The 18494-nt window shown below is 34.4% G+C and overlaps 1 non-coding gene and 1 pseudogene across 1 annotated transcript; both read left to right on the top strand.

Moving 5' to 3' along the window:
- The first annotated feature begins 7191 nt into the window (after positions 1-7191).
- Positions 7192-7378, top strand: LOC126005481 (uncharacterized; annotated as a pseudogene).
- A 3674-nt stretch (positions 7379-11052) lies between these two features.
- LOC126005198 (small nucleolar RNA SNORA51) lies at positions 11053-11185 on the top strand. The gene has a single exon (XR_007494369.1). It is a non-coding gene; the product is annotated as a small nucleolar RNA SNORA51 (small nucleolar RNA).
- The last annotated feature ends 7309 nt before the right edge of the window (positions 11186-18494 follow it).

The raw sequence follows: 18494 nt of genomic DNA on the forward strand, positions 1-18494 counted from the left end.
TTAAAAGCCCTAAGAATGCAATGCTTGAGACAGGAACAAAAGATGAAGCCTGTGGAACACCTAATCTGCAGGGATCTCTCCGGTAAGGGGTAGAAAGGGACTGAAAGAACTCAATAGATAAGGGTGCTAGAGGGAAACTGAAGCTGCTACTGCCTGGTGCTGGCTCACTGTGGGAATGGTTGCTCCCTTCTTATGCCAGGAGAATTAGAAGGTGCTGTGCTACATACACCCCTCATCCCTTACCGAGTACCAGTATAAAATTGATGTTCTGTAAAACTGTGTTCAGCTCTCGCCCACCGTAAGCTGGCATTTTTATTAGGTGCAGGACTTACAGTTGTTGGGTTTTTTGTTTTTTGTTTTTTTTCTCTTTAAATGTCTACTCGCCTCCACCCAGAGAAGGCATTCTTTAGCTCTGCATTTCTATATTTTGACTTTCTGCAGTTGAGTCTCCCTGAGGTGATGTCTGTTTTCTTTAGTGAATTTGCTCTGGGAGATAGGCCCCTTTTGGGATCCAGAGCTCCATTCTGTTTTACTGTGTTCTTTGTTTGTAGTGATACCACAGGCACATAAACAGATTTTTCCTTTTCGGCCATTTTGACATTAATTTAATCAAAACACTGAATTTAAAGGTAAAGTTCAGAGGAGTAAAAATTAGGTAAAAAATAGTTTGATAAACATATTGCCCTTCCTTCCTACTATTATCATGATCAGATATCATATAATACTTATCTATAGTCTGTTCTATAGGACATATTTTGAAAATGCATCTAGTTCTCTGATTCATATGCTTAAAAATTCTAATGTGACAATATTCAGAGATTGATAGAGAATTTAGGAAGACTCTACAATGTTGTTGGTTTATTGTCACTAAAATAGTTTTTTCTGTTGTTCTAAATGTCATTAATGCATAGGCACTTATTGAAAATTTACAAAATATGTTTATTTGCTGCCTAATAATTATAAACATAATTAAATATACATATTCAAGGTTTTATTTTTATAAAATAGCATACATAGGGAAATTTAACTTAAAAAAAGAAATAAAGAAGTACAGCAAGAAAAAAAAATTGAACTCAAAACTTACTAAGAAAGCAGGTGCCGGAGAGATAGCATGGAAGTAGGAAGTTTGCCTTTCATGCAGAAGGACTGTGGTTCGAATCCTGGCATACCATATGGTCCCCGGAGCCTGCCAGGAGCAATTTCTGAGCATAGAGCCAGGAGTAACCCCATACAATGGTCCTCAAACTATGGCCCGCGGGCCACATATTGTATTTGTATCTGTTTTGTTTCTTCATTGCAAAATAAGATATATGCAGTGTGCATAAGAATTCGTTCATAAGTTTTGTTTTTACTATAGTCAGACCCTCCAATGGTCTGAGGGACAGTGAACTGGCCCCCTGTTTAAAAAGTTTGAGAACTATGGTATGCAAGGATTTGAACCACTGTCCTTTTTTTTGCATGCAAGGCAAACACCCTATCTCCATAATATCTCTCCGGCTCAGTTGTTTAACATTTTTGGCCATTTTATTGAGGTCCTGGGATCAACAATATTCTTAATTCACACATTATCATGTAGAAATTATTCCAATACTATTCCATCACCAGAGTTCCCAGTTCCCTTCACCAATGTCTTAAAAGGCTTCTCTGCCATAACACTACCTATAAAAACTCAGTTCAATGGGAAAAAAACTCCAGTTCTGATGACTTGTTTCCTTACTATATTTCCTTATATCCCACATATAAAGAGATTTTAAAATATTTATTGTGAAGATAGTGAAACCTATCTACCACACATATAAATGCCTTTAGATTATTTTGCACATACACCAATATTATTCCATTACCAATATTATAAACATGTGATCTAAAGTATAATAATACAAATAACATTAATGACTTTCGAAAAAGTGTGGAAAGAGTGAAGGATACCTTGAAACATTGATGGAGATCTCTGAAACTGGTGGTATTGGGTTTTTCATATTTTATTTTCTGATATGCTGATATTGATTTAATTCTTATAAAGCTTCCAATTGTCTCTTTAGGAGTAAAAAACATGACTACGTATCTTTATCTTATTTTTCATTGACTCTAATTGAGCAAATATTTTATTAGCTATAATTGGTATATAAAATTAGTTTCAGGTATACATTAATTCATATTTAGAATAGTTAATAAGTTTAATGATTTGATATTTATGTATAGAATAATCCCCTTATTTTCTGGAGTTACCTTCCAAAAATGTCTAAGGGTGTCTGAACTGATGGATAGCACTAAACTATATATATATTTATATATATACTATTTACTATATTGTTTTTAGTCTTGGCACCACATTCTGGTTTCAAGAGTGTGAGCATAGAGCACACACCTCTTGATTCTGTGCTCAGGCATAAACTCCCAGTAGTTATTGAGCAGAAGATTGAACCTATTTATCCACATGTAACGAAAGAGCCTTAACCCTTGTAGTATCTCCTGACCTTATTTTTGTTATACATATCTATAATAAAGTTTTGGTTATAACTTAGTTAAAAATTAATAACAATAACCACAAATAGAATGATTGCATTATGGTGCTCTAAAAAGATGCATGATTGAAGTCTTTATTAAAACACAACTATATGCGCCCAGAGAGATAGCACAGCGGTGATCCAGGACCAAAGGTGGTTGATTCAAATCCCGGTGTCCCATATGGTCCCTCGTGCCTGCCAGGAGCTATTTCTGAGCAGACAGCTAGGAGTAACCCCTGAGCACCACTTGGTGTGGCCAAAAAAAAAAAAAAAAAAAACTATATGTTATTTTAGATCATTGTTAAACTAAGAAAAACAAAACAACTTAGATGGGATTATGAAATGAACATCACAATAGCACCTATCACTAAACAATTATATTTTTATCTTTTTTTTTTTTTTTGGTTTTTGGGCCACACCCATTTGACGCTCAGGGGTTACTCCTGGCTATGCGCTCAGAAATCGCCCCTGGCTTGGGGGAACCATATGGGACACCGGGGGATCGAACCGCGGTCCATCCTACGTTAGCGCTTGCAAGGCAGACACCTTACCTCTAGTGCCACCTTCCCAGCCCCTTTTATCTTAACAACTTCAAAACATACCATATAGATGAGTAACTTGCAGGCATCATGCTTTTTATTATAGTCTGATGACTGTTTTTTATTATTTTTATTAATTTATAGCTGGAAATTTGTGCATTTTGACTCCATTCATCTATTTCCCTACTTCACTTCTATCTATAAGTTTGCATTAACAACCAATATGTCCTCTGTATTTTTATTTTTATTGCCTTTTTTGGTTTGTTTTAGATTCTACTTTACAAGTGAAATAATAAAATATTTTTGTCTAACTCTATTTCCTTAGCCATTAAGGTTTATCCAAGATGATATTAATGACAATATTTCTTTTCTTTATGACTGAAAATGTTTTCACAATACACCTAATATATAACTTTGTCTATATATACTTACAGCACCAGCACAAATTCTTTATTTTTTAATAATATTTTAATTAAACACCTTGATTACAAACATGATTGTGGTTGGGTTCCTGTCATGTAAAGAACAACCCCCCATCACCAGTGCAACATTCTCATCACCAATGTCCCAAATCTCCCTTCTCACCACCCTACCCCTGCCTGTACTCTAGACAAGCTTTGCTATTTCCCTCATACATTCTCTTTGTGAGCATAGTTCTCAAACTAGTTATTTCTCTAACTAAACTCATCACTCTTGTGGTGAGCTTCATGGCGTGAGCTGGAACTTCCGGCCCTCCTCTCTTTTGTCTCTGAAAATTATTGCAAGAATGTCTTTTATTTTACTTAAAACCCATAGATGAGTGAGACTATTCTGTGTCTCTCTCTCTCCCTCTGATTTATTTCACTCAGCATAATAGATTCCATGTACATTCATGTATAGGAAAATTTCATGACTTCATCTCTCCTGATGGCTGCATAATATTCCATTGTGTATATGTATCACAGTTTCTTTAGCCATTTTCTGTTGAAGGGCATCTTCAAGGAGTATATGGCACTTTCCAAACAAGTGAAAGCAGAGATTAACAGATGGGAATATATTAAGCTGAGAAGCTTCTGCACCTCAAAGGACATAGTGTCCAGGATACTACATGTTGTTCTATATACCTTATGGTATTAGGTCTGATATAAAGGTCTTTAATCCATTGGATTTTACCATTGTACATAATGTTAACTGGGGGTCTAAGTTCAATTATTTGCAAGTAGATAGCCAGTTGTTATAACACCACTTGTTGAAGAGGCTTTCTTTTCTCCATTTAGGATTTCTTGCTTCTTTATCAAAACTTAGGTGATTGTATGTCTGGGGTAATTTCTCTTGAGTATTCAACCCTATTCCACTGATCTGAGGTTCTGTCTTTATTCCAATACCATGCTGTTTTGATAACTATTGCTTTGTAATACAGTTTAATGTTGAGGAAAGTAATGACTCCCGTATTCTTTTTCCCAATGATTGCTTTACCAGCACAAATTCTTAATTATTTTTCTCTATTTAGATGTATTTTGAGACTTAGGTTTTTTAATATTTTTGCTATTATTGGCTAACTAACTAACTAACTAACTAAATACAAGAGAGCAGGAGAACATAAATCTTTTTAAATTAGATATTTTGTTTTCAGGGGAAATAAAAAATCATATTTATTCCACTTTTAATATTTTAAGTATAATAACTGAACCAAATTACAAACCTTACAACAATATTGAGGGCTTATTTTTCTCTATTCCTCTTCAACACTTGTTATTTCATATGATTTGGATAACTATTCTTGCAAGTGCAAAGCAATTGTTTACTTTTACTGTATTTTCAATTGATATTTCTTCATGATTAATTATGTTGTGGTGATGCATTCTCACATTTTTCTGACCATTCACACATCCTATTTGGAAGTGTTGTTCAGATGTTTAGACAATTTATTTATTTACTTTTTTTGTTTGTTTGTTTTTGGGTCACACCCGGCGGTACTCAGGGGTTACTCCTGGCTGTCTGCTCAGAAATAGCTCCTGGCAGGCACGGGGGACCATATGGGACACCGAGATTCAAACCAACCACCTTTGGTTCTGGATCAGCTGCTTGCAAGGCAAGCACCACTGTGCTATCTCTCTGGGCTCAGGGATTACTCTTGGCTCTGTGATCAGGGATTTCTTTTGGTAGGATTGTGACACCATATGTGGTGTCCAGTTTAGAACCTGGGTCAGCAAGGTGCAAAAAAATTGAGCTACCTGCTGTATTATACTAGTCTCAGTCAATTTTAAATTAGATATTATTCTATTATAATAGTTCTTAAATAGTTTCACTATGAAACTTATCAAATATTTTATAAATATTTCTTCCTCTTCACTAGATTATCATTCCTTTTCACTTTACTGTGGATTCCTTTACTGTGATGAAGGTCTATAAGTTTAATATAATCTTACTTTAGAGAATTTTATGCTTTTTTTTAGTTTTTTTGAGTCAAATTCAAAGTTTTTTAATCAAACATGATGTCAGGAGCTTTCAATTTGTGATTTTTAAGGTTTCTTATATTTTCTTGCTTTTGGCAATCTATATTTTCCAAAACATTTATAGATGATGTAACTTTCCACATGATATATTCTTGACTCTTTTGTCATAAATAATTGAGCATGTAGAGAGGATTTATCTTTGATCTGTTTGTTCTGCTCCATAGTTCTAGCACTTTTTTTTTTTGGTTTTAGGGTCACACCTGGCACAGTGCTCAGGAGTCACTTCTGGCTTCATGCTCAGAAATTGCTCCTGGTAGGCTCAGGGGACCATATGGGATGCCGGGATTCGAAATACTGTCCTTCTGCATGAAAGGCAAAAGCCTTACCTCCATACTATCTCTCAGGCCTGCTCCATAGTTCTATTTGTCTGTTTTTAATGTCCATAACAAGCTTCTTCACTATAGTTTATTCATCTAGTCAGAGATGAATAATCATAATTCTAGAATTATGGTGCCTCTAGCTTTGCTACTATTAAGATAGTTTTAATATGTGGGGTCTTTTGTAACTTCAGAAAAATGTTAGGCTTAGACCTAATGTGATCGGACATTGACCATCCAACCCAGAACACTGTACCCCAACCTTAAAGCATACAAAGTTTCTCGCAACAGCATCAGTAATCAAACTTCATTCTGTGGGAGTCTCTAATATGCTCTGGCATCAACTTGCGCCAGGGTATGTTCATACAAAGTACTGACGATGAATAAAAAGCAACAACTTGATCTAAAGGCAGGTTTCTCCACCTCATCACCTAACAGTTGAAATCAAAAGATACTCCATTCTTTTATCTGTGCAAAAAGCAAGATCACTAATTACAGAAGACTGATTGCAACAACAGTGACTGAGCAGAACTCTGAAACCATAAAGAAAGACTCTTTCCTAGACTCATTCGTCCTAAGACCTGTGCGAAAACCAGGATCTCTAATTACAGAAAAATACTTTGACGATGACAACTGAACAGAACGTTCCCTGGAACCATAAATAGACTCAGGGGTTTCACAATGAACATGGCTTGAGCCTATATCCTATGACAGTAAGCTTCAAGGATGGAAAACCTTGTATCTCTTAGGCAAAAAGAATTTCCTTTCTAATTTCCCAATACTTACTGTTCCTATGAAAAACAAAACAAAACAACAACAAAAAAACTTGCCTCACCATTTCCCCCCTTTATTTTACTTTTTTTTTTTTTTTTTTTTTTTGGATCACATCTGGCAGTGCTCAGCGCTCAGGGGTTACTCCTGGCTCTACGCTCAGAAATAGCTCCTGGAAGGCTCAGGGGACCATATGGGTTGCCGGGATTCTAACAAACGTCTTTCTGCATCTAAGGCAAACAAAATGCTCTACCGCTGTGCCATCTCTCCAGCCCCTCACTGTTTCTTTTTGTTGTTGTTGTTGTTGGTTTTTGGTTTTTGGTTTTTGGGTCACACCTGGCAACGCTCAGGTGTTACTCCTGGCTCTATGCTCAGAAATCTCCCCTGGCAGGCACGGGGACCATATGGGATACCGGGATTCAAACCACTGTCCTTCTGCATGGAAGGCAAACACCTTACCTCCATGATATCTCGCTGGCCCCTTTCTTTCTTCTTTTAAACTTATATTCATAGCTTCCTGACAGGGGTTCTTCCCACTTTTTTTTCCCAACATTATTTTAGAAAGACCATACTTTTCGGGATCATTTCTATAGTTTTTTACTAAAGAAGTTTCTCTGAACGTGTAGAGTACTAGAAACCATGAGGACGAGACTAAGCATGAAGCCATCTTTAAGTGCTGCTCTCAACAGAAACATAGAATATGAATCATTTTGTTCTGCTTCATAAATTAAGAAAAAAAAGTGGATGGTGGGTACCAGGGGCAACCAGTCCCATGAACATTGAGTGGAAATTAAAAATGATTAAACCTAAAACCCAACCCAAAGTCAACAATAGATTCAAGAGACCCAAACTACAACAAGCTATATACAAAAGCTATATACTGCTTGTTACACTGGCAGTCCAGGGGGCTAAGAGTGGAGGTATGGAATACAAACTGGGAAAAGCGGTGGAGGGAGGTCAACACTGGTGTTTGGAATTGCCCTAATTCACTATCACTATGTACTGTAAATATAACTGTGACAGACTTGTAATTCACATTGTTATTAATAAAAATTAATTTAAAGTGTTAAGCTTGTTATATTTCTATAAAATAAATGCCCTGGGACTTTTTTTGTTGAATGCTTTGGGCAATATGAAGTTTTTAATTATTAAATTAAAAAAGGCATTACATAATACATTTTAATATGTTCAATATTATAGATTTTAATATGTAAATCTTTTGCTCACCTAAATCTAATACATTGTATTTTATTATTTTAAGAATTTAGAAATATTATATTTGTAATTTATTTTATGAATTATCATAGTATACATTTTAAATATTGATTTTTATCATGAAATTTTAATGAATCTGTGAATTACAATTGTCTTGTGACTTTGAAATTTTTTATATAATATTATCTACAAATGGTGAACCTTTTGATTCATTTTAGATTTGGATGGTTCATTTATTTTTTTAAAAGTGCTTTAAATGGGGGCCGGGAGGTGGTACAAATGCATATACTACCCTATGATGGACCTCGGTTCGATCCCCCAGTGTCCCATATGGCCCTCCAAGCCAGGAGCAATTTCTGAGCAAATAGCCAGGAGTAACCCCTGAGTGTCGCTGGGTGTGGCCCACCCCCTCAAATGTTTTAAATGATTAAATGTCAATGCTAATCTATTTACTGATTTTAAAGAACAATAGAACATTTTTTATAAATAAGCTTGTATCATGAATTCTAGTCCATAGATCAATTAATCTGTAGAGGTTATAGGAGAAAAACATAAAAAATTTAAAGTCTTTAAACATTAACTTTGTTATTTTTTGCATACTGAGGCTTTTATTAAGTTTATTTGGGGGCTTGTTAACATAATATCAGGAATTACATTTTAAAAATTACACATTTTTTGAAAGGTAGTAGATGTTGAAACTAGAGAATTCTTATAGCAGATAAGGTACTGGATTTTCACATAGCTGACCTAGAATGAATCTCCAACATCCCATGTAATTCCTTGAGCACCATCAGGAGTAAGTTCTGAGTGCACTACCAGAAGCAAATTATGAGCATTGCTAGGTTTGAGCAAGAAAAAAGAAAAAAAAAACTAATACATGTATTTTGAAATATAATATTAATATTTTATTGGCATGTAATTAATGTAGTAATCACCCTAAATATATTATTTAATGTGACCTATTTTAAAATTAATTTGAATCAGAAATATAATATAATAATGCATTTTCACATACTAGTTAGTTACATAAAATTATGAATTTGATGAACAAATTCAAGATTATTGAAAGTACTTTTGGTATTTATATTTAGACCATCAATATTTTGAATAGAATTTTGATAATATTGAAAAATAATGGATTCTAGATCTTTGGCTATTTTACTATCAGTCACATATTATATTACATGTTATTTAATATTAAGAGCTGTAAACAATTCTACCAATTAAAAATTTTTACCTCTTCATTTTTTTCAAAAATTTTAAATCAAATTATCATGAGATACACAGTGATAAAGTTGTGTAAGATAGAGTTTTAATTATCCAATGAGCCAACACCCATCTCTTCACCATTGCATGTTTCTCACCACCAGTGTCCTCAGTTTTCCTCCTATCCCCTTATCTTGTCTATATGAAAGACATTTTTATCTCTCTCTCTCCCTCTTTCTATTCTCTATCTCTTGTCATCCCCCCTTCCCACCCTATTTTCTTTTAGGCACTGTGGATTAAAAAACTGCTACTGAAAGTGTGTCATACATATCATTTTGTATCTTTTCAACACTCAGTTCTTGTCTAGAGTGATCATTTTCAACTATTCTTGTCAGAGTGGCCCTGTCTCTGACTTAATTGCATACTATGTATACTCAGAAATGTACAGCCTTTAGCAGCAAGTTTAAGATATAATGTCAAATATTTTGGTAATTTTAACCATAAAACTGTTCTTAAATTACTATTTATATTGATTATAACTATAATCGTGAGCTATACAGCCTTGAAATAGTATGCAAATATTATCTAAAGCAAAAGTATTTAGAGACAAGGAACTTAGCTACATTTAGATAAGACATTTTAGTGCAAAGAAAAGTCCCTAGAAAGTACCAAACATGTATAAAAGATAATATACTGGATGCAAAGGACACTGAAATAAAGGTGTTCAAGTTTGGGCAAGAAATTTGCAGTAATCACTAATCACACATCACTAATCATCAGGGAGATGAAAATCAAAACAACTATGAGGTACCATCTCATGCCAAAGAGATTGGCACACATCAGAAAGAATTAGTACAAGCAGTGCTGGTGGGCATGTGGAGAGAAAGGAACTTTTATCCACTGCTGGTGGGAATGCAGTTTGGTCCAACCTTTGTGCAAAGCTATATGGAGATTTCTCCAAAAGCTGGAAGTTGATCTCTCATATGATCCAACTACACCACTCCTAGGGATATATCCTAGGAACACAAAAATACAATACAAAAATCCCTTTCTCACACCTATATTCATTGCAGCATTGTTTACAATAGCCAGACTCTTGAAACAGCCTAGATGCCCCTCAATAGATGAATGGTTAAAGAAACTGTGGTACATATACACAATGGAATATTATGCAGCCATCAGAAGAAATGAAGTCATTAAATTTTCCTATACATGGATGTATATGAAATCTATTATGCTGAGTGAAGTAAGTTGAAAGGAGAGAGATAAACACAGAATGGTCTCACTCATCTATAGGTTTTGAGAAAAATGAAAAACATTTGTGTAATGATTTTCAGAGACAAAATAGAGGAGGACTGGAGGGTCCAGCTCCTGACGTGAAGCTCACCACAGGGATCGTTTAGTGCAGTCACAGAAATAATTACACTGAGAACTATCATAACAAAATGTGACTGAATGCGGGAAGTAGAAAGCCTGTCTAGTGTACAGGCCTGTATGGGGTGGGGAGGAAGGACACTTGGGATATTGGTCATGGGAATGTTGCACTGGTGAAGTGTTTTATTAGAAAATTAATGATGGATCTGGATGGTGAAGGATGGAGGGTGGGATTTTTCTCTGCCATCCCAGGCCACATGGCTTCGCAATCCCCATTCAGTTGGCGGGTCCCAGGTCTAGGTAAACGGCGGAATCAGACTCATCCAGAGACAGGCATCAGGAAGTATCAGCTTTATTCATGCCCTATCCACCTTATAAGCATTCAGTCATTCTTGGCTAGCCCTGCATCTTAACTCCTTTCATCCATCTTCCCTTTGACCTCCAGGCTGGTCAAAGACCAAAAGAGGGCAGAGGCAGAGCCCTAATCCCCTGAGTCAAAGGCCTTATCTACCTTTTCCAAGACCCCTCCCAGGAATGGGTGGGGTCTTGCAGGTAATGTCAAGTTACCTAGGGAAAAAGGGTGAGGGATGAGGCTTCAATGAAGTATATATAAAAAAAAAAAAGATAAGGCCTCCCAATTCTTACCACAGGCTGTGTTCTTTACACTGACTGTATAGAAAGAGGAGGTACAGTAAATGCAACCCATATACATCTCAATCCAGGCACTTTCCCTGGTCTGTATTGTGAATTGGGGAACAACAACAACAAAAAAAGAAATTTTCAGTAAAGTGTTTAAAAGACACATGTAAAATAGAAATGTAGATTTTATGCAAAAATGGAATGAAATCCAGAGAATTTAGAGAATTTTCATTGTTTCTAAATAGTGTTCTCAGGAAAAATGTTTTAATAGGCTTACTATTTTATATAGGCCCAGAAGAATGTGTGGTTTTCATTTTGTAGAGAATTGAGGTTATTTAAAGCATGAAAAATGTATAAGCAGAAATATGAGAGTGATTCTTAAATACCTGATAGAAAGTAACTGTAAATGAGGTTGGCAAGATAAGCTGTGGATGGACAAAAGACTGACATTCTGCAAGCTAAAATGAATAATGGAAAAGTATATTATTTTGGGGGGAATAATATTTCAAGAATAATGTTTCTTAATAAGCAGTCCTTGGAGTTTAGTCCTATTTGGGCGAAACTTGCTTTTCAAAGGCCATTTTGAATACTGAAATGTGAATTCTATGTTCCAGGCAGAAAACAAAAAAAAAGGATGACTGAAGTATAATCATAGCAATATAAATGAGAAGGCAAAATACCATACATAATCCCTTAATAAATAACTGACCTTTGCACACTGTCTTTATTGTGTCTATTTTCTTAGGTATTTTAATACATTGGTATTAGTTAAAATAAAACATGTACTAAGTACATCATTATAGTATTTTAAATCAGACTTAGTGATAATCCCTCCAAATTTTATGTAATCAGACTCATCTTGAAACTTCAGACCCAAAAACAGAGAATGACCTTTCCAAGTCAGGAAATGATGCTACAGTTTCTGAACCAAATTTGGATGAATTTTACTTGAAGGTCAATATTCAAGAGTTAAAAGTTGAAAAAATAAACTCTTTGTGGCTTTTTGTTTGTTTCTTTAAAAAAAGTTGTAGAAAGAATAAAGGTTGGTTGAGGGATGAGCAACTTTATAAGATGACAAAATCATATTATCCCCATAACATCTTGTGTTTTCCTGGTCACAAGAGTAGGAAAATAGCCCATGAAAGTGCTTTTTCAGAAGGTGGGAAAGACTGATATGTTCCAGGGGTGTCAGTACACTCACTCTTAAACTAACTCCCTGAGACACATTTCTGATGTAACAGCAGATAAAAATTTCTAATTAATATGTCTGCTTTCTCATCTTTAGGACAATACGAGTATCATTATCAATATTTATAACCAGCCACAAAAATATAGCTTTCTGACTTATTCTGACTTCAAATTTGAGTTTCTTTGGATCAGTTGCACTGCTAGACAATATCAAGTTTTATCCCTTTCAGCAGTTTCACAAAACATTTAAAATTATTCCTGGAGAGGTGGCACTAGAGGTAAGGTGTCTGCCTTACAAGCGCTAGCCAAGGAAGGATTGCTGTTCTATCCCCGGACATCCAAATGAACCCTCAGGCCATGGGCAATTTCTGAGCGCTTAGCCAGGAGTAACCCCTGAGCATAAAACGAGTGTGGCAAAAATGAGATAAAATTTAGGCCGACTAACTAACCAGCTTTTGTGATTTTAGTTAATAACATTACCAAATTTACTATCTTGAAAAAAGACTAATCTTATATATGCACATTCTTTCAAATTACATGTGTTTAATGTACTTAATGTAATGGAGTATATGTTGGCAACTAATATTTAAAAAGAGACTATGTTTTAAGCTAATGGATTCAGACAGAACTTGAGTTTTTTGTTGTTTCTTTTTTTGGTGTTGTATTTTTTTTGAGGAAAGCTGAGCCTACAACAGTTAATAAATAGCAAAACATGTCTTTTTCATCAGAACATATAGAAACAGTGAATAGCTCATTCCCACTATTGTGAATTCTGATATTTCTAATTTTCTAAGGAAAATTTATGAAATATTATCTCACTAACTCTAATTTGCTTAGAAAAATAGTAAAAATTGAGTATGGGTTTTAGGATTGCATCATCAAAACACAATGTGAAGTAGGAAATAGGATATTGATTCTCATTCCTACCAAAATGGCTAAATTAAATTTATGGAACAAAACTAATAAGTAAATCTACAATAGTTCATATTAGTAAAGTTCAGCATAGACAGATGAGATAGCAAAAATGACAAATTGCATTTTAACTTACAAATGAAACTAAAGAAACTATTGTTGATATGTACTTCAGAATTTTGATCTAAATATTGCATATTGTTATATATTCCACATTCCATATTGTTATAGCAAATGGTATAAGTTTTTACTAATATGTAATATGCTCAAATTGTGGGATAGAGAATAAATAAAATATAATTGATTTTGAATAAGCAATTCTACTGTTCAACACTTATATTTTAGAAACCTTTGGAAATTCTTTTACTTTCCCCACTCACAAAATGAAGGAGATACTATAATGAGCTTCAAAGTCATCAGACCAAGTGTCATATAGGTTTAGAGAATTTTTTGAGTATCTGATTTTAGGGATGGAATAAAAGCGATTTTTATAACCAATGTAAGACAGTAAGTTCATTTCTTAATTTATGAAAATTACTAAGAAATTTTGCTCCAGTAATATAATATACATCTTTTTGAGGGGGGAGAACAACTGATTGTCCTTAGCATTTGTGAGCCAGATATGATGGTAGAATAATCAGAGCTGGCTGCATATAAGGCAATTGTTTAACCCCTATATTATCTTCCGAGATCCATAATAAGAAGTTTGAATGGCCTAAGGCTATTCATTTGGAACAGAATACATGTTTTTGCTTAACAATATAGATACTAAAATGCTTAAAAGATTGACATAGAAAATTAACATTTTAATTACTGAAAACTTAATTATCCAGTGCTTTATTTATTTTTCCCTATTTGGAGAAAGGTCATACTGGAAGCTGATTGCTAAAAAAATCATTAAAAAACAATGCAGTGGCGCAAGAGGTAAGGCATCTACCTTGCCCCCACTAGTCTAGAAAGGGCAGCGGTTCGATCCTCCAGCATCCTAAATGGTCCCCTAAGCCAGGAGCTATTTCTGAGTGCATAGCCAGGAGTAACCCATGAGCGTCACTGGGTATGCCCCCAAAAAAAACACCCATAATGGTAATATAAAGCATGAAGAAAGGAGACTAGAATAGACTTACTTTGTTTTTTGTTTTTTTTTTCGGGCCACATCCGTTTGATGCTCAGGGGTTACTCCTGGCTAAGCGCTCAGAAATTGCCCCTGGCTTGGGGAGACCATATGGGATGCTGGGGGATTGAACCATGGTCCTTCCTTGGCTAGCGCTTGCAAGGCAGACACCTTACCTCTAGTGCCACCTTGCCAGCCCGAGACTAGATTAGAAATGAGATCTATAACTATTAATTTCATTACTATTAATGATCTTTTTTAAGTTACTCCATTAATAATTTACTTCTATTATTCTTTCTTAGACTTTATTTTTGGCTGTGAATGTTGATTTCATTATATACATATATATAATTATTAATAAAATGCATGAACTTGTCCCTGATTTATTTATTGGATATTTTTCTTTATAACATGTTCATTTATTATCATGGTATTATAATTAAGAGTCCCTTGTTTGCAATTTAGTTAAATCTTGGCATCAGATATTCTATAGCCATATATACATGATGTACATTCCAGTTTAAGTATAATACAGAGTAGTTCAGAACCATAAAACTACTCTGCAATTCACCTACTTATCACCCCCGTCCCACAATTCCCTATCAGTCTCTGATCTTACTATTTCTAAAGTTGTATATAGTCCAAAATACCACTTCGTTGTAATGATACATATTGTAACATTTGTAGATTGGCCTTTTCTCTTAATAATATACATTTAAGGGGCTGGAGTGGTGGCACAAGTGGTAGGGTGTCTGCCTTGCATGCACTAACCTAGGATTGACCATGGTGTAATCCCCGGCATCACATATGGTCCCTCAAGCCAGGAGCAATTTCTGAGTGCATAGCCGGAAGTAACCCCTGAGCGTTATCAGGTGTGACCTAAAAACAAACAAACAAAACACCACCACCACCAACAACAACAAAATAATATACATTTAAATATTTCACTTAAATTATAAACTAGTAATAATTCAGTATAACAATTTTTACTACTTAATAATTAATTCATTTTTATTTATTAGTTTGTTTTGGACCATACCAAAAAAAAACCAGGGTTTATTCCTGGCTCTGTACTCAAGGATCACTCCTGACAAGACTTGTGAAACCATATGTGGTGCTGTAGATCAAAAGCAGGTTGACTATATTCGAAGCATATATTCGAAGTATCTATTATACTCTTTCTCTGTACTCCTTTTTAGGACTGAAAGTTATTTTGTTATCTGGATATACAGAAGCTTATTTATTCTTCTAATGAAGAGCATCTTTATTAGTTCCTAGTTTGAGCAATTACAAATAAAGCTGTTATAAATAAATACGTGTTCCAGCTTTTTTGTGTGAGTATTTAAACTTATTTGAAAGAATGACTACCCAATAAACATTATTGCTGAATAAAATGCAAAAATAATGCTCTTTTATAAGAAACTGAGAATTCTTTTAAAAGGTGGTCATACAATTTTGCATGAAATCACATAGGCCAATGCCACACCTGTGCCCTCTGAAAGAAATGGTTCAGCTCTCCAACTTAACTTTATCAAATTCCAAACCACCTACTTTATTTCAGATCTATAGACACAGGACTTGTGACTATATGACACTTCAGAATTTCAAAGAAGTGTCAGTATGTTAGTTTCAAAAAAAATCTGATGGGAAAGTATTGAGTTTTTGATAGATTACTCATTGTAGTTGCTTATGAAAGTTTTAGTCTCTTATGAAGATAAATTTTAATATCGGTATTACAAATTAAGTTATTTGATTTTATACATACTTGTCTAATCAAAAATGTTAATTTAGGGCCGGAGAGATAGCATGGAGGTAAGGCGTTTGCCTTTCATGCAGGAGGTCATCGGTTTGAATCCCGGCATCCCATATGGTCCCCCGTGCCTGCCAGGAGCAATTTCTGAGCCCGGAGCCAGGAATAACCCCTGAGCACTGCCGGGTGTGACCCAAAAAATCACAAAAAAAAAAAATTGTTAATTTATTGATTCTTACTGGTAACATTTATCATGTATTTCAGATAACAATTTTTAGACTCAAGTCAAATGAGTATTTTTCCCTTGAATATAACACTTCCTAATGATGCAATTTGTTTCTAATTTTCATCTGTTCCTATGTGGTTTTTTTTTTGTTGTTGTTGTTGGTTGTTTGTTTTCTGTTTTTGGGTCACACCCAGCAGCGCTCAAGCTTACTCCTGGCTTTGTGCTCAGATATCACTCCTGGCAGGACTGGGGATCATATGGGATGCCAGGAATTGAACATGGGTCTGTCGTGGGTTGACTGCATGCAAGACCAATGCCTTACCACTGTGCTATCTCTCTGGCCTTCCTATATGTTTATTTTATGTAATTTTTGTATTGAATCACCATGAGACACACAGTTACATTTATTCATGATGAGTTTAAGTCATGCAATATTCAAAACCTGTCCCTTCACCAGTGCACTTGTTGCCACCCCCAGTCTTAATACAGTCCCTCAGACTTCACAGCTTATTTTACATTTGACCATAGCTTATTCAAATAAATGGTCATTTAAGATTTTGGAGAAATAATAGTTTCAGCCTAGTGCTATGGAGAACATACAATTAATCTACCTTGAGTGAGTGTGAACCAGTTGCAGTTTTCTGACTATAAGTAAATGAAATTAATTTAAGTCTGAAAAATTATCTCATTCTAAGTAATTCTATGCTGTCATTTGAATTTTTAGCAATTTCTACATTTTTCATGATACTAAAAATAATTTTATAGTAGAACAAATAATTCATCTTATTATCTCAGTGTTTCAGGTGACACAGTTGGTAGGTTAATGAAAAACTTTGCAACTATATCTAATGGAGAGTTATTGCATCATATCAGTCTTAAAATAGGTCTAACAGTTCTTTCCACATTTTTGTATGGTAAAATATTTCCAACTGCTTCACATTTATAAGAGGATATACTCCTCATATCCATTTTGACATTTTGCAGTCAATAGGTTTTTAAAATATTTTCTTAATTTCAAGAAAAGCATCAAGACTTTGACTAAACAGTATTATTTTTAAAGATAATCTAATCAAAATATTAAAAATCTGTCAAAATAGTAACAATAAGCTGGCTCATAAAAGAAAAAATAGAAACTAAAGTTATCTAGGTCAGATTTCAGTAAAATCATATTTTTTAAAAAATTTATAGGAAATACTTTATATTTGTAGACTATAATATTTCTGCTAAAATGATTCAATCCTGCCATTCCCTGTGTGTGAAATCAGCTATACAAAAATATAAAGAAATAAGCATTAACATGCTTAAAAAATTATTAGATTACTGAAATTTATGTCATACTCTTTTTCACTTTGTTTCCTTTTTCTTTTTTTCTTTTTCTTTTTTTTTCCTTTGGTGCTCAAGGCTCTCTCCTGACTCTGTGCTTGACTCTGTCCTTGATCATTCCTGATGGGCTTGAAAGACCTAGGGTTCTGGGGAAAGAATCCAGGTGTATTGTATGCAAGGTAAGTTTTCTAACCTCTGTACTACCACTCCAGCCATTCAGTGCATAATTTTAATATTCTTATCTAAATAAGCACTATATATGCATATATATATATATATATATAGAGAGAGAGAGAGAGAGAGAGAGAAGGAAAGAGAAAATGAGTAGTAGGACTACAGATGTGCTTTCTTCAATAGAAGAAATGTAAGCTGAGATAGATATTAATGTATATTTCTACCATAGAGTATAAAAAGTTACAATTTCTATTTAAATATATGATGAAAAAGCAGGATAATATAAATGTATGTATTCAACTATGTATGTATTTTAAGTATCCATAAATTAAGCTACTGTTAATTAAGTTAATGCTATTTAGATTTATTAAGAAATAAACAATTGATATTGAAGAGATATTTAGGTAATTAAGATACCTTTCCAAACCCTAAGTTATTGCCAACAGAGCAGTGAACTAAGACTGCAAAGAGAGGGTGGAGGAGATTTGACCTTGGGACAGTATTTGAGGGTCATTTATAGAAACTCTTTGGGGATGAGGGTACTAACATATTATTGTGTATACTAAACTGTATGGGGTCAGAGAAAATTATAACAGGTAAGTTGCTTGTCTTGCACATGACATGACAGAGAATTTCCCAAGCCCCTGCCAGCAATAATCACTGAGCAAAATTTCAGGAGGAATCCCTAACTAATCACTGCTGAGTGTGGTCCAAAGACTGCAATAACAAATTTATAATAACATGAAA

This window comes from Suncus etruscus, chromosome 3, assembly GCF_024139225.1.
Source record: "Suncus etruscus isolate mSunEtr1 chromosome 3, mSunEtr1.pri.cur, whole genome shotgun sequence".
NCBI classification, from domain to species: Eukaryota; Metazoa; Chordata; class Mammalia; order Eulipotyphla; family Soricidae; genus Suncus; species Suncus etruscus.